The following is an 11,904-nucleotide window of genomic DNA, read 5'->3' on the forward strand; positions in this document are numbered from 1 at the left end:
ACAACCTTTTTTATGATACAGAGGTACATGTCATCACAAGTCACTGCATCACAATGCAGGATTCAGAAGTTAAGCAGGCATGTTAGGAAGGAAACCATTACTCTCAGGCTGATCTAGCTAAGAAAAGTTAGATGTTTATATACAGCAAGAATTCTACATTTGAAATCAGGTCTGAGTGGTGGGTTAGCATGCAAACATATGCAGTGGAGGAAAGTGAAAACATTCATTATGCCAGCAGCACCTGAAGTCTCCTGCTGGCAAGAGGATGGGGTGAGCCAGCAAGCGCATGGGGAGCAGTTGGTCTGGCTTGCTGCTGGATTTTGGACCAGCCGTACTGTGTTTGTATGGAAGGCTTTTGCTGGTCTTACTCCACTGCTGTGTTTGAGGTGCCTCCTAAAAAAGGTGTGGGCTGGGAGATGTGTGCAAAGTAAATTGCTCTTTTGGCTCAAAGCCTGCTTTCTACTTGTGCCTTGGGGGGCTTCTGGGGAAAATGATGTCTGGGAGCAGACTGATATACAAAGCCTATGGGTCACACCTTGCGTTCCCTCTGTGTTATTTTGTCTGCTTGGATGGGACACTAATGTAATGAATTTTAACAGAAAAAGAAAAATCTTCTGGTGGAAGCGTATTCTCAGATGGGGAAGTATAAATTACAGAATAATTCATGGAGTATTTGTAGCTCCTGAGAATTCAGCTGGTCTAAATAATGTATGTTTATACATACAAACTGTGTGTGTGTCCCTGCATATTTAAAATGTTTGATTGTTTCATATTAAGAAACAAGTGAACAAGTGCTGACAGTGGAAGACTGGAACACTTGCCATTTTGGTTTAAATTTTTTGCTATTATTATGAATCCCACACATTTTTATCAGTATGGTTTTCATACCTGCATTTTATTGCTGTCCTAAAACTACATAGGCATAGCAGATAGACAGCATCTATTTAAAGCCTGAAGATACTAATGAAGAGTGTCAGTGGGGACAGGACACCCATCACCCCACAGCTAATTAGGGGTAGGAAGCAGTGGAGCCTCCTTCTCTTCATGCCTGTCTGGTGGGCTTGCTCCATTGCACAGCTTGGTACCTCACACAGAATAAAATTGCATGAGAGGTTTTCAGTGCCTGATGCTCTGGCTGCTGGCAGAGCTAGTGACAGAGCAGTCCTTGTGTGCTGGCAAAGCGAGAGCGCAGGGAGGCGCTGGGCCTGCAATGGGGGGTCACTGCTCCAGCTTGCGCAGGCCATGGCCTCCTATATCTGTCTCTTTGTAAGTAAAGGGAGAGCTTCCCTCGGCTAGAGGCACAGAAAATAAAAGGCTGTGTTTTTCAGTGTGTGTACATCCATGCAAATGTCATAAAAATCACCTGCTTCTTTGAAGACCGTGGGGTGGGAAAGGGTTAAACAGCCGATAGTAAACATTTGGAAATGTAGCTGAGCTTCTGGATGGTGGTAATCCAGTCACTCAGGCGCCCAAGCTGCTAATGATTTGCTTCTATGAATGTGTTTAGGCCTCAGGCTGTCATCGACTCTGGAGGAGACCCTGAAGATGAAAGGATTTTGGTGTACAGCAGTGTCAAAGGCTGCTATTGTATGGGCACAAGCCTTCAATGTCTGCAGTGCTACCTGCCTGTGTCTGTGCACATCCCCATTCTGATTAGGGAGGACAGTGTGCTCTTGTATAATTATGCTACTGGATTGAAGCAGTATAAATATACTCAAGTAAAATTCAGAGTGATAAATTTAAGGGAATTATGAATTAAGTGGAATTCATAAATTGTCACATCTGAAATAGGGATGAAATGAGAGGATCTGCGATTCTTCTAATTGTGACACCACATTTGACAAATACCTACAGTTTTCATGTGCTGAACTGTAGAAAGCCAGAGCAAATTAATGGTAAGCAGCTGGAAGAGTTCTGCCTCGCATAGCCAACATGCAGGTCTTGCTGCCCTGTGCTGCCCCACGTAAACAGGGCAAGCTGCGCCATTCAGCAAGTGCAGAGCCTGAGTTGAAATGCAGGGGCAAAGCACACCTGTAGCTGTTGAAGCTGGTTTTGAAAGATTAAGAAAGAACCCTGCTATATATATTTTCTTGGCCAACATTAGATAGATTCATAATTTCTTGCACAGATTGAAACTAAAATGCACTTAATGCAGAATGATGGGGTGTGATGGGAGAGCAGGGAAATGATTTTCAGAGAGAACTCAGGTTCAGTATTTTGTAATAGTTCTGCTGGAGAAGGGGTCAGAGTCTGAAATTAGATTAATTCACTTCTGTCATGTTAGCATCTAGTCCTTATTTCTTTGTGAGGAAACTTTATAGTTTCAGCTCATTTAAGACTTGAGCATGCAGGATAAAGGCAACATCAGAGTACCAAGTGTACCCTGGGCTCTGGGGAGTGGGGTGACATGGCTCTCAAGCCTGGCAGCAGCCCTGTAGCAAAGCTTACGAACCAAAGTGAGACTGTACCTGTAAATCAGCTTGTACAGGTCACTGAGCATCTTCTCAGGGGGACTGGTTTGGGTCACTACTGATTTGAGCTGTACTCAAAGCAACAACCTAGAGTCAAAAACTGTGATTTTTGTAGGGCATGATGGCTTACTTAATTGCAGTGTTCTGGCAATAATTCCTTCACCTTAGGACAGTAAACTATCAATAGCTGCATATTAAATAGCCTTGTCTTTTAAACAAGATACTGGTAGTAACTAGCATTCACTATTAAGTGTAAACAAGTCCCAGAAGTGTTGCCAGCTCTGTGGGTTTTCTCTAATCTGCATAGCTATTAAACCTGCTTTTTTGCAGTCCTGGCTAGCTCTATATTATATTATTGTCACCACTCCTGCTCCTCACAGGTGCAAAAAGTCACTTCCCAGCAAGACAGGTTTACCACAGCTCTTTCTTTGTTGGCTCACCTGACAGCAGTGCTGCCAGGGCCCCACGAGGGTCCCAGTTTGAGCGCTGGCTGCGGCTGTGTGCAGATTGCACGTGGAGTTCAACTACCAGATGGGGGACACTAAATCTGCTTTGTCTCGCCAAGAGCTGGCAGACAGAGCACTGCTGCTGTCAGCCAGAGAAATACTGAAAATTGCTCAATCAACATAATTCATGAAGCTTTGTGGCAGGTCTGCAGCTCTCCAGGCTGGTGTGGGAGTGCCAGGTAGGCCACGGAGCTGTGCAGACCCGTGGCCCTGCTCATCGCCTTGAAGGATGCGTGCAGCCGTGAGGTGTTTTCAAAGGGAGAATACCATGAATGACACTTTTGCCCAGTAATTCCTGCTTTGTTTGCTGAGAGGGGTCATGGCTAAGAGCTGTGTCCCTGATCCCTTTTATGATGTTGCCTTAAAGAGCTCTGAGGACCATGGAGTTTCTTGGCTCCCCCTGCCCCACCTGCACCATCATGCTCAACTACACTACAGACCTCAAGGTGAGAGGAAAATAGCAAACAAGTTTAAATCTTTATGGGCTGAGCTGCGCAAATAATCAGGCAACTCTTCTCAGTCATTCCTTCAAACAGAAGAAGGTTTAATCTCTTAGATGGTATTTCCAGCCCTTTGTTAGCTTTTCATGCTCTGGGGCAGAGGGGTTTCAGGGAGCTCACCTTGAGCAAATGGAGTCTTCAAAGGTGCCGGCAAAAGTGAAAAGTGCCATGAACTGTGGAAATGTGCTGCCTCCTGGGGCTAGTCCAAGCATGTGTTGGTACCTGGCGTATTCGTGTCCAACTGAAGTGCCCTTTTTGTCTGGGGAGGTGTTGGGCCAAAAAGCGCAAGAAGGGGCTGTCCCTTGTGAGAAGTAAGCAAATAATGTGCAATGGGGAATGGCTCACTGGTGGACTCAGAGAGTGAGTGGTTCTGTGCCAGTAATACAGCCAAACAGATATAGGCCAAACACCAACTGAGTTTAGGAAAAAACACATCTTTCTGTAAGCAAGGAGTAATATTGAAATATTATACTTATCTTCCTAGGTTACGTCTCTAGGCTATAAGCTGTGTACCAGGTGCCTCCTCTTATAGGTCTGAATCCTCCTGGAGATGTTTCTGGATGTCTGAAAACCCTAAGCTGAAATCTCAGCCTGAGTAAACCCCATGAATGCAGGGTGGGGAATTTATCCTCAAGGCATTCCTGTTTCTGTTGCCACCCAGTCCATCAGGCCACTGAACTCCCTGTATGTAGTTTCTCACCCCTTTTGGGAAAGAGTGCTGGATAAATAGGAAAGCTCATGACAAAAGTGTGCGGCCATAGGAATGCTTACTGTACAGTGTCAGCATGTTACTCGATATAGCCAAATGAAGTATTTTGACAGAAACATCAGGTTCTTTTTCCACAGGATTTTGTAGAAAGAAGAGAAAATGGTCAGATTTCAAAGCCTATGTTTTTGTGGGTCAGTCAAAGCATGCTGTGAATAATTTTTTTTTTGTAATTGTGTATGTGTAGTCTGAACAATGAGATTGTATGTAGATTCCTCCCTTTAACAGACATGCAGAAGTCTGCTTGATTATAGATCAGATGAATCATACTCTGAATTGATGAAAGGTATATATTCCTCTCTTCAGTCTTTTGTATTCGAGCATCTATGCCTAGACGTGTTACGGTTTGTACACATGCAGGTGCTGCATGTATGTTTGCATCTTGGTCTAGCTTTGCTAAAGGCTTGCAAAACTGCTTTACAGCATGCTGTATGCAATATATCTTGCAAATATTAAAGAATCAATTACAGAGTTAATTCAATAGCTATTAGTAATGAGACATAAATGCAACTTTATAATGCTGCCAGCTGGCTAAGGTACCATGCTTTCATCATCTACAGAAGCAAAACATTTTTCAAATCTCTGGCTGAATGTGAAAATCCAGAATTAAATTATAATTACCAGAGGGTTTCATAGCAGGCTGTACCAGACCAAAGTGGACTCCTCCCTCTTGTGTGTCCTACTAGGGCTGTTGGCTGAAGCCTGGACCCGTAGCTCATCACAGCTGCACAGGTGGGGCAGGAAACTGTCAAGAAATCTGTGTTTCTCCTGCACCTAGTCAGGAGTTTTCATCAGTGCATTGATTTATATGAGAGCATGGGGATTTCTCTTCTTTGGACTGTGGCAGTAGGTTTCAGCTTGTTTTGACCTTTTTTCCACTTCTGTCAATGGCAGCAATTACTTCTGGTGAGTGCAGCCATATTTCTAGGCCTCTCTATTCCTTCACTGGATATAATATTTTTGGCTGGCCCTGCTATAGTTCCCATCCTCAAACACACCACAGTTTCAGGCAGGATGTCTTTCTATCACCTGCATGTCCTACTGATATAATCATACTGTAACTCATCCTCAGCGATCCTGGACTCGATACCAGAACAGAAGCACATGGTGATATTTTTATAAGCAGCAATGCAGAAAACAGCAGTCGACTGCCATGCTAATAGAGTATTTCAGTAACTAGGATGGTAGCATAGTGCATTTTTATGAGGTGGTTTATTTCTGTTAGTGGCCACTGGGTGGAGGAAAAACAGAAAAAGCTGAAAGTAGGAGTGGAGAGGAAAGCGGCCTGATTTCCAGGGCATGCAGAGCGCCTGCGAGTCCTCTTGCCTTGCTGTCAGTGCTTGGCAGCTTCTGGAGGTCAGATCGCTCCTTTAGGTGCCTGATTTTGAAATACGGCAGCTGGGCCTGGGCTCGTGGCAACTCCAAGGCACCGTTTAGCAAAAAGGTCAAGAAAAAGGGAAGCATTGGCAGAGTGAAGGAAGCCAGGGCAGCGTGCGGTGGCACGCAGAGCCGATGCCAGTGGAAACAGGGCTTGAAGGGGGAATTTTGAGAGGAGATTGTGAAGAGAGGGCAATGCTTCTGCTTGCTTTTTTCTTTATAATTTTCCTCCCTATTCATTTGAGATGTGGAGGACCAAAGGATTTGCAAAACTCAGTGGGAACTTGTCTTGGCCATACAAATGCTTTTTCTTGACTGTGTTACATACTGCATATAGAAATTCACTGTGGGTGTAATGATACGGTGTAATGGTGTAGTGATATAAAACACCATTCCCTTTGACCCCCCCCTGTTATATGTTAATCTGTTAGCATGCAAGAAGTAACTGCTTATAACCCATTTTCCTGACTCTCCTGTGGGCTGGGGATGGGACTAGCCCCTGAAGTTGCTGCTAATGCTTCTGCAGCATGGGCTCAAAATGAAAATGAACCAGTTGCTTGGAAACCCTCCTCCTCTTTGAGCTACTTATTTTACTTCTCAAAATGCAATTAATAGCCTGGAAAAAGACAAGTGGCAAAAATATTACAGGCAGAGCTGCTGATGTCTTACTTGTTAATGCCTTGCAATAGTGCCTTTTACAAGCCTCTGTTTTGATTGGCTTACACTTTGCCAGACTTCAGCCATTTTGAACAAAATTTGGAGGGAATTTTCCATGCTCGATATCTCCCTCAAGCTAAACTCTTCAGGAAAATCTCAGTCAAAATGATTCCTTAAAACAGAGCTAGAGAACAATACCCTGGCAAAACAATGCAGTGAGCTTTGAAAAGGTGAAGTACCTCAAGGACACAACATTTGGTGAGGGAAGCAATGTCTGGCTCTTTACCCAGGGATGTGTGTTTTACTATTTCTAATCTATGCCCATTTGGCTAAACTGCTAGGATTTTCCATAGCTGCCCAAGAGGGACAGCTTTGGTACATTTAAAGGCTAAACCCCAAAGCAATTTCAGTCAGACTGGCTACTCCAAATCTGAGGTCAGCACCCCAAGGGTTCTGCCTTCCTGAAGGGATATGCGGGATGTGCACAACCTGTGTGCTGAGCAGTCCTGACCCTTCTCACACTGAGTATTTCACTTTGCAGCTTCAATAATATTCCGATAGGACAGTTTTCTTGTGCAAAGTATGTATTTTAAATCGGGCAATTCAAGTATCTACTGCACATATCTCAGTTCTTCTGCAGTACTTTTTCATATGGAAAATAGTTTCCCCACCCTGCAATTTTATTACTATCCATCTGTTGGCAAATCCAGTAGGCATGGGATCCCCCCTCTTTGATAAGAGGGATATTAGTGCAAAAGGCTATGTGTAAAATTCAAAGTGCATGGATCCATAAAATGCCTCAGGGTTACCCCTATAATTTGTAGGAAACAGTCCTACAGAGAATACCCAGAGACTGAATAATACTGGGAAAGTAGCTCTCCTGACACTGGATAAATGATTTATTTTATTTTGGAAGTCTCTTCTGGGGAATGGGGTGGGGGCAAGATAATTCTGAAGAGGACTTAGCAGCATGAGATCTCTTGTGCAACTAAGCAAATAGTAGGGCAGTCTGGTTACACAGAGTTTCAAAGTACACTAATCATGCAAATATTTTTTGAATAAAATAGTAAAAAATGTTGTTTGTTTCAGTGGCATGCCTAATGTGATACTAAATATTTTTTTTGTGTGTGTGGAAAAATATTAGGAAGCCCTATATTGTAGGAATGAGACAGCAATTATTGGCTTCTGTATTTTTAGATGTTAATACAAACCACTTTTTTTCCCATGTGCTAAGGGCAGCACTGTGTAACTGGGTGTTTGGAGGTGCAGAACCATTCTATGTTCAGCAGACCCTAGTGTCTTTCTGGGACTTGCATCTCCTAAATGAGGGCGAGATGATGGGTATGTGCAGGCTAATTGGGCCACAGAGCATCACTTGGATTAAATTGAAAGGGGTATGAAGTAGGGAGGAGATCAGACAACCTCTTTCTTGAACATGAACCCTTGTTTAAAACAGATATATCACGTTATGCTCCATTATGTTCCACTCTGGATTACCTTTTTTTCCTGAATTAGTTGATGCTTCTTTTTCTGCCTGAAAATTTTGGTTGGAATTTGAGGACTTCGGCCATTTCTGAATGTTTCAAATACCTGGAAATTCTGGAGACACATAAAGTGCATAAAGTGTGTGACCAGACACCCATCTCCCTGGTCCTGGAGCATCTAGACACCTCAGATTTCTCATAGGGTCTCATTTCTACACTCTCCCTTTGCCTCAAACGTCCATGTCCCAGAAAGCTGGCAGAAACTACATGTCAGCAGGGCTAAAATATGGTTGAAAGCTGTGTGCATCTCTCAGGAGCAGTGCGCTAGCATTCCTGCACTCAGCAGGGGTGTGACGAGTTTTTCATTAATATTAGCTCTCTGGAAGGAGCAGATGGTGCCAAGATCTTGCACCTCTGAGCCAGAATTGCAGTTTGGAGCCAGCTGCATCATTTGCATTATCTCTTGAGTTTCACAGGTCCCTTCTAGCCTTCATTTACCTTTGTAAGTGGGGTGAGAGTGCCAGCTCAGTGAACTGGTGTGTTAAACATGAATAACGCATTGAATGATTACTGTGAGCATCCGTGCTGACTGATGAGGGAGTACCATGTTTCCAGGTTTCCAGCCTCCTTCTTGCTGATGGCATATGTTACTTTTACCAATAAAAAATCTGTAGACTGTTGAAAGCTGGCTCTCCCATTACGTGGAGAAGCCTGTGAGTCAGCGGTAGGATTGTCTGAAGGCTGGGTGGTTGGAAAGCCAGCGGAGGTTCTGCATAACTGGTAATTGGATGATGAGAGTCTTGAGAAGAGCTAGCAGAGAGGCAACCTGGGAAGAATGGATTTTTGGGCTTGAGTTGGTGAATGTTGCCTCATCGTAGATGTATTTTTTAATACAGAAATGATAGACTGGAAACATCTTTTAATGCTATCTCTAAAATACAGTAATAAAATGAAGATACATTATGGAAAACTATAAGATGCAAGACACTACAGATAGAACAGTGGATAGGAGAACCCTGAGGATGTCAATGCAAATTACTCAATGGCATCTGAGATAGAAATAGTAACTTTGTGATGCACTGGTGTGCCAGTTTTCCATAGGCTGGTTCTATTAACTACATTCTGCTTATGCTCTCTAGGAATGTGTTCAGACACATGATGAGGATATGGTGTGTGTAGCTTGTACCAGCAGCAAGTGGAATTTTGAACATTTGGTTTACGTAATGTGATGTGTCATTCGCTTCCCAATGTTCTCTAATCTGCTTTAAAACAGAGATAGGTTGTCCCAGTAACACAGTTACAGACTTAAAATATCCCATTTCTGGCGAAATAATTTAACCTGAAGAGAAAAGATATCTCTGTGTTTATAGCCATTTGTCAAAGAGTTCTGATGCTGGAATATCATCCCTCTTTTCCAGGGACTGATCTGCATACAGTCAATGGGAACATTGCTTTCAGCTTGGCAGGGGCTGTAACCAGTACTGATGGAGATTACCGCTCTTGCTGCAGTGTAAATTTGGACAGGCTAGCTAAACAGTGCAGTCTTTTAAGTGAAATGCTTCCGAAAAGCTTTTAAATCTGGCCTTTTGTCTCTTAATGGCTTTTCCCTGTCTGATTTTTCTTGTTGCAGTTGGTTTGATACAAATGCAGTGAAACCATCCAGAAACACATAAAAGTTATATCAGAAGACAACTTTTAGAACGCTTTATTAAAAAAAAAAAAAACAAAAAACAAAACAAAACAAAAAAAAAAACACCACCAACAAAAAAACTCTAAGACTTAAGGTAGGTGTAAGTGGAATCTCCTGGTAGTGTGTTTGTTTTTATTTTAATAGTTTGTTGGCTGCTACTGTGCCTGGATTTAACAGTGTGATTTATTCTTTTTCTTAAAAACTTGTGATGAAACACAAGTGGTGAAATACATCCCACTGAAGTGAAGGGCAAAACTCCCACTGTTTTCAGTGGGACCAGAAAAACACCCGAAGTATACATGGAGAAATATTTTGAACATGGTGCTATAAGATATTCTTTGTGGTAGAAAAAATTTTATTAAGCTCCCAGCTCTAGCTATGCACATGATGCATTTGAGTGGTCTTTTCTACACAGCTGTTTTTCCTGACTACTTAAAGGCACATATAACTAATTATAAAAGGAGAATTGGTGGCTGTGTGTGTTGGTGTGTTTCCTTCAGGCGATAGGTATAAACAGGGCTTCCACATACCAGACTGTGCCAGCAAGGTGGAGGAAATGAATCTCTTGTAAGAGTGAATAAAACAACTTGCAAAGTCTCATCCAAGCCTTTTTTCTCCTGGGCCGAAGAAGGGATTATAGTCAGTTACACCAGGTTTCTGATCCAGCCTCATACTCTGGGATCAACTGACACTGTGGCTTCATTAGCTGTGTTTGTTAATGAGAATGTGTCTCTTGACTGGCTGGTGTCCTCCTCTCCCCAGAGTTACTCTCCCTAGAGTGATATCCACGTTAACAAGTCTTGTACAGCCACATGGTTTCTTGTCCACCTCTGCCTGCTTGCCAAAACTTGGTTAAGAGAAGAACAATTGATCTCATCAGGAAATTAATAAACAAATCAGTGTGGGGACATACTAAATACAGTTTGGGATGAGAGGGGAAAGGAGAGGACCCAAGGCAGGGATTAATAACTACTTTGGCTCCAGCTGGACCAGTACCCAAATGCTCTCATGGCAAAGAGCTTCTCATTTAACAGACTCCTTGGGCTGCTAGGGACTCTGCTGTCCTTGTCTCTCAGTCTGTTTTCTGCTTGCTGCTTTCCATTGAGGTCTTGGGAGGACGAAGTGGGGGACAAGAATTCATCAGAAAGAGTGAAGCTAACTATGAGACTGTCAGGGCTGTGGACTCATAGAGATATTGCTTGTTACAGGAATAAAGAGAAAAAGAAATGAAGCCATGAAGTTGAACAATTTAGCCACAAAAGTATATGGTAGTCTCCTTCTCAAGATAGCCTCTGATAGAAAGACAAAATTATGAATATAAAACATGCCTGTGCAGATCCCTTTCTGAATGGCATTTTGCATGCGCTTCACGAGGAGGTTATTTACATGCTTCTAAGCAGCGATCATTGTCCATTGCACTTCAGTTCCAACAGATGAAACTCCCACAAAAACAGCTTCTGCTAGACCCTGCCAAATAAGCCAGATAGTTTTGTGGCTGGCTGGTGTGCTGGCAAAAGCCATGCTCACTAGTATGCTGTGCACAAGCAAAGGAGGGCCCCAAATGGGGCAAGCTTCAGCTTTCTGTTAACACTTCTTCAAAGGGTACATCTCCTGTACTAGAATGTCAATAACATGGAAGTGTATTGATAACACTTTTTTTTCCACACTTGAACAGAGTGAAATGAAACTCTACCATGTGTAAGTCAAGTGCTGTATCTAAATCAATTGAATTACCACTGGGAGAAGAGCCACAGACTCTCCAGGTATGCAGGGTGGGTCACACCAGGGAAGCTGGAGAATCTGACTTTGAGTTGACATAGGATAGAGCCCATACTCTGTGGAGGGATTCTTAAAGAAATGCATGTTTAATTCTTGTTCCTATGTAAGGCCCACATGAGTGGGCTTCCATGGTATGAGAAATCAGGGTTTGTGGATTTAGTCTTTTTTTTTTTTTTTTTTTATATATATTTTAATTGGATGTGAAAATCGATTGAAGAGCTTCTTTCGGCAGAATGGGGGGGGGGGCCCCAGGATCAATGAACAAAAACTCACATATAAGTGTCTCCATTTAGAGGGGAATGTTAACAAATGATTCTTTGTCCCAGTATCGTACCCCATATAGTGACTTCTGTAGTTGTTACAGCTTTCCTCTGTACAAAGTGTAGGACAGTAACAGGTTTTTCAATTAGTATAATATTAAAAATATACAGCATGGTGATACAGAGCTGAAAAATTGTGGCTTTGCGATAGTCATGGGAGTAAAACAGTGAAACATTGGAAAAAATACATTTCCATCTAGCGATACTTGACATATGCATCTACTTCAGGTTTTGTTAATAATGTTCTTAATTTGCAGTGTGTCATAGGAGGGCAGCATTAGTTATTGTAATGCTGTATTTATGATGTTATCAGTAGCAGAGCTGCAGTATAGTTTTCACCACAGAGCAGAACTC

This window comes from Oxyura jamaicensis, chromosome 10, assembly GCF_011077185.1.
Source record: "Oxyura jamaicensis isolate SHBP4307 breed ruddy duck chromosome 10, BPBGC_Ojam_1.0, whole genome shotgun sequence".
NCBI lineage: Eukaryota > Metazoa > Chordata > Aves > Anseriformes > Anatidae > Oxyura > Oxyura jamaicensis.